Here is a 17,706-nt window from a genome sequence, read left to right on the forward strand (position 1 = left end):
TTGTATAATGCAGGGGTCTTCAACGTTTTCAGGCCAAGGACCCCCTAGCTGAGAGAGAGAGAGATGAAGCAGGGACCCCCTCTATATTGTATAGAATGGTGTTTCAGATATACTTTTGCTGCTCTTTTCTCCCTCTACACCTATAACTCTTTGCAAAAAATAGCCGATCTACATTCCGATCTACTATTCTCCTCAGAAAATGGATGCTAGGGTTCAAGTGGTTAATATAAAAAAAGAAAAATCATATCACACAAAGATTTGGCGGACCCCCTGTAGTAACTCTGAGGACCCCCTGTTGAAGATCCCTGGTATAATGTATAACATTGTGTTTCATATGTATAGACATATGTACCATGTTGTGCATTCAAGCAATTCAAATAATAGATTAATATATTCATTCATTCATATCCACTTCCATTAACATACTTTACTAACTGAGAAGAATGTAATACTATCAACAATCTACCACACTTTAAGTATATTTTGATGCCGATACTTTTGTACTTTTACTCAAGTACATTTTCATTACCAGACTTGTACTTGTAACGGAGTGTTTCTACAATTGGAGTATTGATATAACTGATTCATTGATATTCATTGTTAAATAAATATTACAATGTATGTCTATTATTATTATTATTATTATTGCTGTTATATATTTCGCTAACTTCTTCTCTTTAACTTTTAAATTAGTGAAATGACGTTTGCATTGAAAACAAATGTATCTATTTTTGGTTCGTGCGCATGTGCGTGCTTGTAATAGTGTGTGTGTGTGTGTGTGTGTGTGTGTGTGTGTGTGTGTGTGTGTGTGTGTGTGTGTGTGTGTGTGTGTGTGTGTGTGTGTGTGTGTGTGTGTAGGGAAGGGGGGCGGGGCTTGTGTCGTGTTCGTGTCGTGTTTGTGTGTGCACGTCATAGAGTTGTTTGGGTGCGTGCGCATGTGCGTGCGTGTAACAGCGTGTGTGTGTGTGGGCGGGGGGGGGGGGGGGCTGTGCTTGCGTACACGCGAGAGGGCATTCCCGGGGATGCCCTCTCGCATGTACGCATGTCTGCTTGTCAGACCAATCACAGCCCTTGCTGTGTTGTCCCTCCCCTTAACTACGCCGCTCTTGCAATGCTTGGCTCACTTCTCAAGGTTTACAGCGGATGCTAGGTCGCTCGATACGAGGTCTCTCCGGTCGATGATAGATTACTATGGAAACTCTTCTACTTGATTTCGGTTCATATATCACTGATCTACTTTCATTTCGTCGTCTTTTGTCTGAGGTGAGTAATATTCCTTGATATATACTTTTTTCCCGCCTTTATTACTTTATTTTTATTTTTTCCCGCCTTTTTTGGACTACATGAACGTTCAGATTTCAAACACAGTTTTTTTTACCCCATGGCCACGGATGTTATAATTATGTACGGGCCCTCAGAAGTAGCCGTATCTTCCGTATTGTTCAATAAAAACGCATCTTAATCCGATCGGTGGCCATTTGCTCATAGCTGGCACACTCTATCAGAGTGCAGTACACCTACCAACCGATGGGTAATGCAGTTGAAAGCATACGGCGGACATGCTGAGAAAATGGCCACCGATCGGATTAAAATGCTTTTTATTGAACAATACTGAAGGTACGGTTACTTCTGAGGGCTCGAACAGAATTGTCACATCCGTGGCCATGAGGTAAGAACTTTATGTTTGAAATTTGAACGTTTATGTACATGTACGGGCCTTAAATGAATTCAGTGCAAACGCCGGTAGGGTTCGGTTTGTTTCAGGCCCCAGGACTCTGTTGGTTTGTTTTCATAAACTCATGTCACAATCCGCAGCAGGCTTAACTGGGGTGTTCAGGATGCGCTCCTGCTGTTCATCATGTCACTATTGTTTTATTTAATATTATTATCATTATTAGCTTTCCCTTCAATAAACACAAGAGCATCAGTAGACGTTATGTTTCTCATTGCACTATATGGCCGCCTTTATTGTCCAACCCTAAAATCACTCTAATACAAAGCTATGGTTTATATTATTATTATTATTAACATTATCACTTATTTTAAGTAACCACGGGTGTTTGAACTGGACGCAGCTACTGCTGCTGTTCATTACTATAGCCCTACTAGCCTACTACTACCAGTATTATTATTACCAATATTATTATTATCAGCAGTAGCAGGCAGCAGGCTAGTTTTCTTTTTTACTAAAACATGACTATACTGTAGACTTTGTTTTCCGTGACACTATCCCCGCAGCTAACGGCCACAGGGACAACTAAATATCCATCCATCACGTAGCTGGCTGAGGGAAACGTCTTCCATTTACAGTGGTTTTCAGGGTTTCTATGACGACAATCTGTCCATTCACGTCACCACACGGGCACTCCCAACCATGGGAACTAAGGCTCATTCATATAGCTCCATACTGGGGTTTTCATGGGGTTTTCAGGGTTTCTATGACGACAATCTGTCCAATCACGTCACCATGGGCACTCCCAGCAATGGGAACTAAGGCTCATTCAATACAGCTTTAATTTGGATAGACAGTGCCACGCAGTGGACAGAATACCACATTGCACTTAAGGCTTATGTTTTAGCTTTGTAGAAGAGAGAAGTGGCTGCCTTTTAAACCTAGCCCAATTCCGTCAGAATTTTAATTTTTGTGGCTTCTCTTTAGAAGGCCCCATATGCAACAACCATTTATTTCTCCCTGCTAAATTGGATGCCAGCTTTTAACACTGGAAAAGATCCGGGCTGTATAAATTTACTGACCTCTACATAGCCGTCTATGTAGAGGTAGACTTTTGCCACTTTCAATGACCTCTCACTAAAATTCAAAATCCCCCCCCCCCCCCCCCCCCGCCCACACACACACACGCTGTTACACGCACGCACATGCGCACGCACCCAAACAACTCTATGACGTGCACACACAAACACGACACGAACACGACACAAGCCCCGCCCCCCTTCCCTACACACACACACACACACACACACACACACACACACACACACACACACACACACACACACACACACACACACACACACACACACACACACACACACACACACACACACACACACACACACACACACACACACACACACACACACACACACACACACACACACACACACACACACTATTTACAAACACCCTAATATAAAAGAGATGCTGCAGAGTGATTCCTGTTCAAGAGAAGATCTTAATGACTTTTGTGATGGTGAGCTTTTCAAAAGTCATCCTCTATTTATTTTCCGTGCAAGATTTTTTTCCCCCGTGCACTCCTAAATTGGCTGAATTTACTTAAAATTTAGAATATCATTTTGGATAATAACAGTAATAATAGTAATAATAATTATTATAGCATCAATAATATATCTGTCAATAATAAACTGTTTACAGGCATTGTAATAGTTACCATAATATATAATTGTATAATTATCACTAATAACTATAATTAACCTATATATAGAATCATAAAATATAACCATACTATTATTACATATATAATCACAATAACAACAACTATAATAACAATAATTGATAGGACATTATACCAAATATATTGATGGTGTTGCTTACAGTAAAGGTACCAATAATACAATTGTGTTAATAAATAATTTAAACTATATCTGCTCTGCTTTGTCTCTACTTATTATTCTTTTTACCATGTGTTTGAAAAGTGAATCTATATGTTTGGTAATGTATTTAGTCACATGTATTTAACATTTACAATGAATACAGATGTGTTTTTTTTTTTGGAATTACTATTCACGATCAGAAGGGTTCTTCACTACTAAAGCTGAACAAAAAGTGAAACTTTGGAATGTAACCTCTCATTAATGCCTAAGCCCATACACATATGAACATAATACACAAAAGTTGTTTGTTTAACTGACAATCATTTTTGCCTTCTACAATCTGGTGTTTTAATTTACTTGACCAATTTATACACTTAACGGTTTGATCCATGCAAGAGTCAAAGCTTGTAATTGAAATTGCTGTCAGACTATAATCTCTGCCTGCTGGACAAAATGGACTTCAATCCCTCTACTGTGTGTAAAATTGTGAAGCAGTTTCACCAGACTGGACCTGGCCATGTTTACTCTTCCACCGAGTGTAGCATCATCCATCACATACAACAAGCTGACTTTGCTTCATCAAATTCCACCAGGTGAGATCTTCGACTGTATGTACCTGAGTTAAAAGTGATGTATCACTATGCTGTTATGTTCACATGTTATTAGCAGTGGTTATGTTTTTCCCATTGCATTTCTAAAATCAACAACACTTTTTCTGTGTATACTTAGGCTGCATTATCTACAGTGGAGAGGTAGGTACCTGAAATGATATTCACATTTTAAAGTCTAATTGACTAAATGTCACCAAATTAAAAACATTTCACTCTTTCTTTCTTTCCCAAGTGCAATGTTACTTCAGCAAATGGTAAGTGTATAGTAGTTTTGATTCATTGTTATGAATTTTAATGTGATTTATTTTCATAATGAATTAATGTTTTCACAGAAACAGACATTTGTGTTGGAATTAACAGGTGAGTGTTCTGAGGAAATGCTTACAATATCTCAAATATATTTAATGAACAAACTTTTTGTTTTGCAACTCAAGAAACATTTGATATGTTTTCCTTTTCGGCTACCAAAGAACTGCACTACAGCTCCTCCTCAACAACGGACAGATGAATGGACGTTTTTGTGACTTTGGCATTGAAGAATACACGTGTGCTTCAGTAAGCCACTTAAGTCTCTCACATTGAACGCAACAGTTATCATTTTCCAATTTTTACTTCATTAAAGGTTTCCTGTTTTTTCTGTTCTGCTTTGTCCATTATCTCCACCCAGGTGTCCATGTTGACAGCACAGGATCTGGCAGCAGTGATGAAGTGTAACCAGTCCCCCAGCTCCACTGGTTCCAGACCAGTCTGGAAGCTGTTCCTCTCTAAGACCTCTGGGGTGTTGGATGCAGCTCTGGATCTTCTTGCCAACACGGTACAAAAAGTAGCTCTAACCAGACACTGAAAACAACTTTTATGGTGAAGACAGAATGAACAATCTCTAAAACGAATTAAAAGTAACACATCTGAATTCTGAAATTATTTAAATTTAAAGCTCATGTTTTTAATAATCTTAAAAAGATTTCCTAATGAAAACAAATGCTAATACAAATTCCCTATTCACTGTCAGGCAAACAGTCTATCAAGATTTGAAAGAATATCTCTATTATAGAGCCAGAATCTTTATCTACTATTCCATACATTAAATATCCTCACGTAATATTAATGCAAATTTAATAATATTAAATATTGACCCATGTAATCCTTCTCCTAGTCCATGACCATGACTGGTCCATCAGCGTCTGTGGTTCTGGATGTGATTGGAGAGATGAGAGTGGCAATTCTGACTGCTGGATTTCCATAGACTTTTCTGTGCACCTTCATTCTTCCTGGGGGATGATTTTGATTTTGATGACTCCGTTGCCTTTTCTCTAGCTTCACCAATAAGCTAAGAAATAAGTATTTCTCATTCTGTGTTTGATTCACCAGTTTGAAGGAGTTTAGCCATCAGTTTGACAACATGACCTCACAGCAGCAGCATTTGGGCCTGAAGGAACTAATCCTCCCTTTCCTCTCCCGACCACAGCCAGGTACTGACTAACTGCAATATCTCAATAACAGTTTGGCTCTCATTTTCAAATGTATTTGCTAAATAAATATATTCCCATTCTATTCTCAATTAGAATGGGATATCTTTACTGGAAAATGTTTTGACTGGTATTTGCAGCCATTTTTCTGTTTGAATGCCTTAATACTTTGTTCTGATCTGTCCCCTACAACAGCAGTGCTTACTTGCTGCAGAACAACTTTGGGCCATTCTCAGCCCTTGTGTCTGTCAGAGAATTCCTGAATCTCAACCCAGGCTTCTCCCCTGTAAGACTTCATCGCTGCCACATTAAAAAAACTCTAAAGAATGATTAGACCAAATAGTTACCTTATTATTATCAAATAAAATCCAGTGGTGGTGATAATCTTTTCTTGACTGTCTTTCTGTCCAGCTGGAGGCTGTAAGGCTCCTGTCTCCAAAGCAGAGTGCAGAACTTGTGGTGTTGCCTCTTCCTGCTGAGAAAGACGTTGTCATCAACGCAGTGTTTGACTCCCTGACTGCATCTCCAACTGGATTGGCTGAGTTTGTGTCCCACCTTGTTATGTTCTCTGGAACGGTAAAAAACATAAAGTAAAGATAATAGAAAATGTAACCATGCACATTAAGGTTTGAAATGACAACATATTTTTGCCACTTTTCAGGGAAACATTTCCTGCTCATCATACCAAATAATGTAAGTAGATCCATCAATATATAGTATTATGGTTTTTGAAGACAGGTAGATGTGATTTCATTCGTTATTATTGGCTGATGTTAACCCCTGACTTGTTGGGTCTCAGTTTCACCAGACTGGACCAGGCCATGCCTACTCTTCCTCAGAGTGTGGCATCATCCATCGCATACGTGAAGCTAACTTTAGCTCATCACGTTCCACCAGGTGAGATCTTCTATCTACATGACGTAAACATTGCCGTTACATTTACATTTTATTTGTATTGGTTATTTTGCTTTTCCATGGTGTTTTAGAAATGAACAAAATCCTAATATCTGCACTTTTCTTTTCTTAGGCTGCATCATATACAGTGGAGAGGTAGTTTTCAAATAATTGTAGTGGAGTAACAGTACAATATTTGCCTCTGAGATGTAAGTAAAAGTATAGACAATTGGAAATACTCCAGTAAAGTAAAAGTACCTTCTAATTGTACTTAAGTACAGTGCTTTAGTAAATGTACTTAGTTACTTTACACCACTGGATATTTCATACCAGTGTATTGAAGGATATTTCTTTCTCTTCCACAGGGAAGTCATGTGGCTCTGCTGGGGAAATCTCCAACGGTCAGTTTGTGTACACCGGATCAAAGTTTGGAGACTCTGCTACAGGTGTCTGTGATGAAGGGTAAAAACATTATAAATATATATAATAAGAACTAGGGCTGGGACTCGATTAAAAACATTTATCAAATTAATTAGAGGCTTTGTAATGAATTAATCACAATTAATCACATTTTAATCACATATCAATATTTTACTTGAGAACAGGGAAAGGCAATTTTTTCATACGTCTTTTAAGTACATGTAAAAAAATAAAAGGCTTAAAAATAATAAAAAGAAGGAAAAATGTTGCGACGCTGAGGAGCGTGTACAGAAGCAGCCTTCCCCCTCCATTGGCGCTCCCATATGATGGGAATTCAATACCCATATAACAATGAATTCAATACCCATATAACAATGAATTCAATACCCATACTTCTAGCTTCACATGTGTACTTTTTATAGAATGTCATATCAGAAGACCGAGCATCGCAGTGTAAAGAATAGTTCTACCCTTCCATTCAGAGCTCTGTCTTGAAGGAGCAATGTCTGTCCCGGATAGCGCAAGCTCTGAAGCTCATATCCACCTCTGACTGAAAGGAGCCTTGCCTTTAGGGACAGTGTGTCAATAGGATTAATCTGTTGATTGGTTCTATCTTTAATCGAGTGTTGATTCCAAGTTCCTTGGAATCTATAAGCGAATAATACTTCCCCTCCCTACCGGCGTCTATAAGGTTTATGTGGCATCACTGACTGTACTCTTGCCTTGAAGACGGTCCGTGTCCGCCGGGATATGGCTCTTGTCTGGAAGGGTATAACTATTCTCTATTCTCTACGCTGCAAGGGTCTGTCTTCAGATGTGACAATTCTATAAAAAGCGCAAATGTGACGCTAGACTTCTGGTCATTAAATTTGTGCAATTATAATGCTCGGAGGAGGTTGGCCCCCAGACGTGCGGCACGCAAGCCTACCGAACTACTGGTGCCCACGAACCAGCCCCCAACTATGGGACAAATAGTACCACTGCCTAGTCTCGGAGGAGGTTGGCCCCCGGACGTGCGGCACGCAAGCCTACCGAACTTCTGGTGCCCACGAACCAGCCCCCAACTATGGGTTAAATAGTACCACTGCCTAGTCTCGGAGGAGGTTGGCCCCCAGACGTGCGGCACGCAAGCCTACCGAACTACTGGTGCCCACGAACCAGCCCCCAACTATGGGTTAAATAGTACCACTGCTAGTCTCGGAGGAGGTTGGCCCCCGGACGTGCGGCACGCAAGCCTACCGAACTACTGGTGCCCACGAACCAGCCCCCAACTATGGGTTAAATAGTACCACTGCCTAGTCTCGGAGGAGGTTGGCCCCCGGACGTGCGGCACGCAAGCCTACCGAACTACTGGTGCCCACGAACCAGCCCCCAACTATGGGACAAATAGTACCACTGCCTAGTCTCGGAGGAGGTTGGCCCCCGGACGTGCGGCACGCAAGCCTACCGAACTACTGGTGCCCACGAACCAGCCCCCAACTATGGGTTAAATAGTACCACTGCCTAGTCTCGGAGGAGGTTGGCCCCCGGACGTGCGGCACGCAAGCCTACCGAACTACTGGTGCCCCAGCTGCACTGGTTCCAGACCAGTCTGGAAGCTGTTCCTCTCCAAGGCCTCTGGGGTGTTGGATGCAGCTCTTGATCTTCTAGCCAACACGGTACAAAAACTAGATCTAACCAGTAACTGAAATAAACTGAAACTAAACTGCTAAGTGTTATGGCAAAGATAGAATGACCAATCACTGAAACTAATTAAAATGAACAATGATGACTGAGTTAGTACATCTCAGACCTACACATAATTACAGTCTATGTTTATAATTAGTAATTATAAAATGCACCAATGCAAAATAAAAATAAAGAATCAATTATTTCTGCCCAGAAGCTGTTATTTGTCCACATAAAGTCCACCCAGGTTTGGAATGAAAGTTCTCTATTGTAGAGCGAAAAGCCCTGTCCACTATTCTTTACACCAAATGAGCTCACACGTAATGCACATTTAAATGAAATATTGACCCATGTAATCCTTCCCCTAGTCCATGACGATGACTGGTCCATCGGCGTCTGCGGTTCTGGATGTGATTGGAGAGCTGAGAGTGTCGATTCTGACTGATGAACAGTTGAGGGACAGTGATGTCATTGGGAAGTGGTTCTCTGGACGTTTGAGAGGGTTCCTGTCATCTGCATCAGGAGAGTTTCTATACTGCCTCAGCAGCAGGAACCTCAGCTGTAACACATACCAGCAAGTGTAAGTATTGAGCTGGAGACTTCGGTCATCTGTATACCCTTTGACTGAATTTTCCCACCTGGGGCTATCATCTTTATGTGGATGTATTTCACATTTCATCTCCCATAATGGGGTGTTTGGGTGAAAAGCAAAGTTAAGTCACAATGTTTTGAATTTCTTTTCTTTTTTCTCGTGAGTAAAAAGTCATATAGTGAAGTTGAATTGAGTCCAAAGTAATGGGTAGTGTGGAAGAGAGCTGAAGAAGCGATAGGTAGGGTGGAACTGATGGAGTCAGGGGTGATTTGTGAGAGAAGGGTTCCAGCTAGAGTGAGAGGGAAGATGTGTACGGCTTGGAAATGGTGGCACTGATGAAAAGACAGGAGGCGGAACTAGAGGTGGCAAAATTGAGGATGCCAATGATTACATTGGAGGATTAGCCCAGGTTAGAAGGTTTTGGGATAAAGCAAGAGAGGCGAGGTTTGAATGTTTGTTTGGATATATACGGAGGAGGGATGAGAGGTATATTGGGAGAAGGATGCTGAAGATGGAGCTGCCAGGCAAGAGGAGAAGAGGTAGACCAAAGATGAAGTTTATGAATGAGGAGGGAGACGACATGCAGGTGGCTAGAGTGACCAAGGAAGATGCCGAAAACAGAAGCAGATGGAAACAGATGATGTGGCGCACCCTGATGGGAATTGGCCGGAAAAAAAGAAAGAAGTGAAAACAAGTATTTACGGGGCCAGAGCTCAGCTCTGGACCTGTTTTGTTATTGGCAGTATTCTGTCACTTCTTCTTCTTCTGCCACTTTTCGCAGTTCTGGCTGAACCGTGCAGTCGCTTTTTACGAAACTCGGCCATATGGTAGATGGTCATGAAAAACTATCAAGAAATAATTCTCACAATCCTTCGTCCAAAGGTGGCGCTATAGCACTCAATTGAAAATGGCAACTTTGAACAGGTACAACTCATGCCCTGTTTGACCTACAGCCATGAAACTTGGATACACATATGCGTCTCCTCATGCTGAACAACTTTCACCCTCTGACTTTTGACCTCTGACCTTTAGATCTCCCACCATTTTGAATTATATGAAAAACAGTCATTGGCTCCTAACTTCTGCATTTTTTCACTTATGGAAAATCCGTTGGAAATTTTTGTAGGCAGAGGTCCAAAGTTGAAGTGTTAAACGTTTCGTGCAGATTGCTCAAAAATCCCAGGAGTAGATAGATTTTAACTATTACAGTTTTATGAAAATTATTCATCTGCACCTAAAACATACATGCAGACTCACATTTCTTTGAAACTTTGCAGAAATGTACAGGGTCATTCCAAATATCACTGAAACCAATCTTACTCCAATTGGCCAAAGGGGGGCGCTATAGCAATTCTTTGAAAATGCAAACTTTAAACAGGCATAAGTCATGCCTCGTTTGGCCGAAAGTCGTGAAACTTGCTTACACTTGTGCCTTGACTCACGAGGAACACATGTATCGCTTTGACCAGTAAGCTCCGCCCTTAGATTGTCCGCAATTTTGAGCAGTTTGAAAAATACTTGTTTTTGGCAATTCTGGCTTAACCGTGCATACGCTTTTTACGAAACTCGGCCATATGGTAGATGCACATGAAAAACTATCAAGAAATAATTCTCACACTCATTCGTCAAAGGGTGGCGCTATAGCACTCAATTGAAAGTGCCAACTTTGAACAGGTACAACTCATGCCCTGTTTGACCTACAACCATGAAACTTTGATACACACATGTGTCTCTTCATGCCCGATAACTTTCGTGGTCTGACTTTTGACCTCTGACCTTTAGATCGCCCACCATTTTGAATTATATGAAAAACAGCCATTGGCTCATAACTTCTGCATTTTTTCACTTATGGAAAATCCGCCGCTTTTGTTTTGTCGGCAAAGGTCCTAAGTTCATGTGTAAAATGTTTCGTGCAGATTACTCAAAAATCCCAGGAGGAAATAGATTTTAACTATTGCAGTTTTATGAAAATTATTCATCTGCCCCTAACACATACATGCAAGACTCACATTTCTTGAAACGTTGCAGTAATGTAGAGAGTCATTCCAAATATCACTGAAACCAATCTCACTCCAATTGGCCAAAGGGGGGCACTATAGCAATTTTTTGAAAATGCAAACTTTAAACGAGGCAAAAGTCATGCCTCGTTTGGCCGAAAGTCGTGAAACTTGCTTACACTTGTGCCTTGACTCATGAGGAACACATCTATCGCTTTGACCAGTAAGCTCCGCCCTTAGATTGTCCGCAATTTTGAACAGTTTGAAAAACACTTAAACCCAGGATTTTTCAGCTATTTGCGTGAAACTGTATCATCTGTGTGGTCTCCTTTTTCACAGTTCCTTGTCTGTTGGTCCAATGGCGTCTCCCTTAAATGAGTGCCTCACAATCTCAAGGTCGCCAGTTCAAGCCTCACTTGATGCAGACTTCATTTAAGTTGAATTGCAAACAACATGACTGTATCAATGAATACATGTGCAAATGGTAAAGATAACCTGAAATGCTTATTTGAGAGTACGCTTTTTCAATGTATGACATACTTCATTCTGAAAATAGCCGATCTACAATCTCAAAACTTTTCAGATAGCAACGTGTTTCTGAGCTTGTAGATCAGCTGCTTTCACTGTTTTCGGTTGCGAGGAGACATACAATTTCTCTATTGGTAAATGGTTTGTGAACGAGTGATCTTAGTGTTGGCTTGGTTCATGACAGAAGGCAAGAGTTTATGATCTTCAACAGACAACATCAGCCTGGACAAAGCTATAGCACTATAGGTAATGTTGAAGCCTATTAGTCCGAAGGTTGAGAATTCGATTCCTGTCAATGGCAATAGGTTGAGATGTCCAATCAATCCATTCTGTTTCCATCTCTCTCTCTCTCATCAATCTATTCCGTTTCCATGTCTCTTTTCAATCTATTCCGTTTCCATGTCTCTCTCTCTCTCTCTCTCTCTCTCTCTCTCTCTCTCTCTCTCTCTCTCTCTCTCTCTCTCTCTCTCTCTCTCTCCAGTTTCCACGTCTCTCTCTCTCTCTCCAGTTTCCCTCTCTCTCTCTCTCTCTCTCTCTCTCTCTCTCTCTCTCTCTCTCTCTCTCTCTCTCTCTCTCTCTCTCTCTCTCTCCAGTTTCCATCTCTCTCTCTCTCTCTCTCTCTCTCTCTTTCCCTCCCTCTCTCTCCAGTTTCCATCTCTCTCTCTCTCTCTCTCTCTCTCTCTCTCTCTCTCTCTCTCTCTCTCTCTCTCTCTCTCTCTCTCTCTCTTTCCCTCCCTCTCTCTCCAGTTTCCATGTCTCTCTCTCTCTCTCTCTCTCATCTCTCTCACTTGGTGCAGACTTCATCTAAGTTGCATTTCACACAACATGACTATCAATGAATACATTTGCAATTGTTAAAGATAACATGAAATACTTAATTGAGAATGTTTTACATACTTCATTGTGAAAATAGCTGATCTACAATCTCACAACTTTTCAGATAGCAATGAGAGTATGTTTTTTCAATGTATAACATACTTCATTGTGAAAATAGCCGATGTACAATCTGACAACTTTTAATGGTTTGTGAGCTTGTAGATCGGCTACTTTCACTAGTTTTGGTTCTGAGGAGATGTACAATTTCTTCATTGGTAAATGGTTTGTGAACGAGTGATCTTTGTGTTAGTGAAACAGGGGCTTGGGTCATGACAGAAGGCAAGAGTTTGTGATCCTCAACAGACAATATCAGCCTGGACAAAGCTATAGCACTATAGGTAGTGTTGCAGCTACCTAAGAGTGCCTCACGATCGCAAGGTTGCCGGTTCAAGCCTCACTTGATGCAGACTCATTTAAGTTGAATTGCAAAAAACATGACTCAATCTATTCCGTTTCCATGGCTCTCTCTCTCTCTTCAATCTATTCCGTTTCTATCTTCAATCTATTCCGTTTCCATGTCTCTCTCTCTGTCTCTTCAATCTATTCCGTTTCTATCTTCAATCTATTCCGTTTCCATGTCTCTCTCTCTGTCTCTTCAATCTATTCCGTCTCTCTCTCTCTCTCTCTCTCTCTCTCTCTCTGAGGGTCGGCCATAGCTGAGTGGTTAGTGAGCCAGAGGCTCTGGTTGACCCAGGTACGATTCCAGGCCAGGTCAGCAAATGTGTCGATGAAATGAAATTTGTCCCTGAGCAAGACTCTTAACCCCTAATTGCTCACAGGCCCTCATTGGAAACAAGACCGCAAGGACTTTCATGAACTGACCTGTTAAAGGAATTATCATTTCTCTTTCTCTCTCCTGGCCCGTATTATCGCTGCTTGCAGCTATATTTTTGTCTTTATAACTTGTTCTTTTTTTGTAGGTATAATATTGTTTTCTTTATTCCATATTTGGTTATAATTGTTGTCTCCACCATTGAACCATGAAAGCTTTGTTCTCCTCTGCACCAATTTCTTAACAGCTTCAGAGCGTTCATGCTTTAATGTTCCATGTTGGTTACCAACAAATGGGCTTGAGTGAGCCACTACTCCTCTACTCTACTTCCAGTCAGCACTAATTTACTGTTGCATCTTTTAGGCGGTTCCCTACAAGAGTGCCATCAACGGTGGTCTTTATCCTGGTCGGACCATCACTATCCAGGGAGTGGTTAATCCCAGTGCCACAGGGTCTGGTTTAATAATCAATTAATTACATGTTCAACTTTACCGTCAATCCATGATCCAGTGCACACCTTGTAGAAATAAAGTCATGCAGAAGTAACACTTGACCACTTACACCCCAGCATCCTTATTCTGGGGATAACCTTTGCAGAAAATGCGTTGTGAGATTGTAGATCGGCTATTTTCAGCGAAGATATTTAGTATAGAGGGAAAACAGTCACTAGCGTAGAGCCCTGATGGACTCCGGTCCAGTGGCGTTCCCAGGAATTACATTTAGGGGAGGCGAGATTTTAGTTGGGCAGGCGGCCACCTGCCCTGCCTCTACGGTGGGTACGCCACTTCTCCAGTCCACCAAGTACAGGGTTTAAGTGGTTAAGAACGCTTCTACATGAGTGCCAGTTTAAACAATCAGGAGAACCTACGATACAACGTATTGCAGTTCTGTGTACACATTTCCATTACATACAGAAATAAGATAAAATGAGCAACACAAAATAACAAAAAGTATGTTATGAAAAGGAAGTATGTAGAGTAATAAAGATTTAAGGATTTAGATGCTGCCTATGAGGCAGGCTGATGTTTTAACAATGTTCCTCATTGCCTAATCTGAGTTCCCAAAAGTTTTCGCCAGCTCTCGCATCCAAGCGGGAGGGGCGAGGAAACTTCTGGGCCAGAGCCCTGGTATTTGTGGGCGGGATGTAACTTAGGCTCAGAATCTGAGCGGAAACGCCTCTTACCGGTCTGAGAGCTGTGCAACTCGTCTAAACAGTCCGACGAGAGGCAAACAGCAGTACACAACAATGGTGGCCGCAAGCTTCCCGTCGCTCCTAGTCCTATTTACATGCAACACCCACTGCATGTGGATCCCGCCCCTTTTCTTCATTGGCTGTTGATTTGAATCAGAACGCAGTGGCCACGCCCCTGCTGTCCAGGCTTTGAGGCGAAGTCTCCCAGACTACTCATTGCCTAATCAAAGTAAAATATCAACAATACAATTTTAGTAGCCTTTTATAATAGAATAGAGAGTAATATGTATTACTCAGTAGAATTTAACCACTTAAACCCTTTGTACTTTGTGGACGCGGGTCCCCCAGGGCTCTATACTTGGTAGCCTCCTTTTTCCCCTCGATCTCCTCACTGAAAAACACCCGGTCTACCCAGCTTGTAGATCAGCTATTTTAGATGAATGTTTTCCTTCATGTTCGCCTACTATGACCTCGCCAAAATAGGGATGCTAGGGTTCATGTGGTAAATTGAGAAGAGAGTAATGTATTACTCAGTAGAAAGTTTCACATATAATAACAAATACACAAATGATTACTGGGCACTAAATTGATGCTGTATACTAACAACACTTTACCCTGTGCTTTGTCATGCAGGTTCAATGTGAACCTTAGCTTTCAGTGTGGCGTCGCTCTGCATTACAACCCACGTTTCAACGAGAACACTGTGGTGCGTAACACTAAACACGGCGACATGTGGGGGAGTGAGGAGCGCTCTGGAGGAATGCCATTCCAAAGAGGGCATCCATTTACAGTACAGTCACAGCTAATATGACAGATATAACATGATAATATAGGATAATACATGATAAAACATATTATGATAGAAGATAATACATGATACAGTGTACAACACATGAAGATGGAGCCACAATGGAAACAAGCCCTCAGGGTTTTTTGTGTTATGCTTTTAGCATCATTGTATAATTGTACCACTGTACTTTTTGCAAACTGTTAATAAAGTATTCAATTAATCAATCAATCAAGATGCAAGCTAATACATAATATAACACATGACAATGCAAGATAATACATGATACAATACATGATGTTATAAGATAATACATGATTATGTGAGCTATGAGCTGTTAAAATGCCATAGACGTGTGAATTTAGTCATCAATATCTTCCACAGTTTGCTAGACTTTTAGAATCAGTGTGCACTTTAAAATGCATTAAATGTCAATTGATTGATTGATTGATGTACTTTGTTTAGTAAGACATGAGAACAACAGTACATGGAAGTACAAATTCACAATACAAGGTCTACTAAACTGGAAGACTCATTAAAGCACTGAGCTTGTTTCAAATGAGTTCCCCACGCATACAAATCATGATGACATATAAGAGACAGACAGATATACACACTACTATAGAATGTCATACAATCAGTTTACAGGTTACTGGTATGAAGAGTGAAAAATATGTTCAAAAGAAGAAAGAGAGAGGGGGGTAGGGGGGTGGGGTAGGTTAGGACTTGGACAGGGGCCATTTTTCAATTGCAGTTTCCTGAAGGTGTAACTTTAAGGCAGTTTTGAAAGTGAGTAGGGTTTTACACTCCTTTACTCCTTTTGGTAGGGCATTCCACATTTTTGATGAATAGCATGAGAACGAGTTCATTCCCTTTGTTGAGCCAAATCTGGGTTGAACATGATTTGTGGAGCTGCCTCTGGTGTTATGATCATGGACTTCATTAACATTTTGGAAGTATTTTGACAAATACAGGGGGATCCCAATGTTGTGGGATCAATGGGATCAATGATAAATCTCCTTCTTTACTCTGGCACATTAGCACGTGAATATTACTGAGATTTGCTACGGTCTCTCTCTTTTAGCTGACCGTATGCTGTGAGGCTCACTCTTTCAGGATCGTGGTCAATGGGAATCAGGCACACATCTACAATCATCGCCACACCACCCTGCAGCAGATCAACCTGTTGGAGATCGGTGGAGACGTCACTTTGACTTCTGTTTTGGTATAGGCTTGTGTGTTGTGCTAAAGATTCAAAACTGACCACCACAAACCCAATATCATTGATTAGTGTTCTGATTAGTCATTCACTCTATGTCAGAGCAGGATTTCTTCCCTTTCTAGTTTTCTTCCACTATTTTTTTTTCTACGGAAAATACTTTTCTTTTTTTGTATTGTTTTTTGTTAGTTAAAACGGATGATAGCTGATTAGTTTGATTATACCTTTACTAGTAGCATCCCTGTGATATTACCTAAGGCCTTACCTTGAGGGCGAACACTGAGACAGAAATATGTTGCTGAGCCATTTCAAAGCCATTGTTCAGTTTTGATAAATCAATGTGAAACTTTGAGCAAACCTCTTATGACACATATTATTTTATATTTAGCCTTGTGAAATGCCTTATTTCCTAATCTCTTGGAATAATTCTCAAAATGTAAAAGGTTGTAAGATTTGTAAAATGTATATCTAGTGACTACAATGTTTAGCAAATATTTAGCTATTTAGTTACTCATTTATTTGTCTTGTGGTTTTATACCGAAATTCATTTCTTACTTTTATATGGCATATATTAGTCATATATTATGTAGTGCCTTGTAACTAAAAAATAAATGCCACTGAGGCACTGCAGTGGTGATGTAGTTGCCTTTGATGAGTTTTTTTTTTAAGGTCGACCAATGTCCAGTAGATTTTTGAGCGGTGTAGATTTTTGAGCGGTGTAGCCGCTCCTATAAGTGGGGTTGGGACCCATGACCCATCCGTCGTGAAAATGTGTCTTTCGCTGTACTGTGATTGGCTGATAAGTATTCAGACCCTTTGCTCAGTATTGTGATTGGCTAGCGAGACGCATGATGAAATTCATAACCTATAAATATCACCACGCACTTCAATTTTTTTTTATTTTTTTTAAGTGAGCTTCCATGACTGTGATGACCTTAAATAACACCGCTCACTTCACACTGGGTGTGATTTTTAGCTTTCAATTAGTATTTTAATTTGGGGATGTAACCGTCTTTGCTTGTAAATGTTTGATGATTCACAAACATGGTTACTTAGACGCATAGGCTGAAAAATGACTTAATCAAAAAGATAAGTAAAATCAAGCCCACAC

The 17,706-nt window shown here is 40.7% G+C and overlaps 1 long non-coding RNA gene across 1 annotated transcript; it reads left to right on the top strand.

Moving 5' to 3' along the window:
* Positions 1-13,760: 13,760 nt before the first annotated feature.
* Positions 13,761-17,241, top strand: LOC311051162. The gene is made up of 4 exons (XR_014601381.1): positions 13,761-13,849; positions 15,223-15,379; positions 16,461-16,783; positions 16,880-17,241. It is a non-coding gene; the product is annotated as an uncharacterized lncRNA (long non-coding RNA).
* The last annotated feature ends 465 nt before the right edge of the window (positions 17,242-17,706 follow it).

The sequence above is a fragment of the Gymnoscopelus microlampas genome (genome assembly GCF_963454915.1).
Source record: "Gymnoscopelus microlampas genome assembly, chromosome: 8".
NCBI classification, from domain to species: domain Eukaryota; kingdom Metazoa; phylum Chordata; class Actinopteri; order Myctophiformes; family Myctophidae; genus Gymnoscopelus; species Gymnoscopelus microlampas.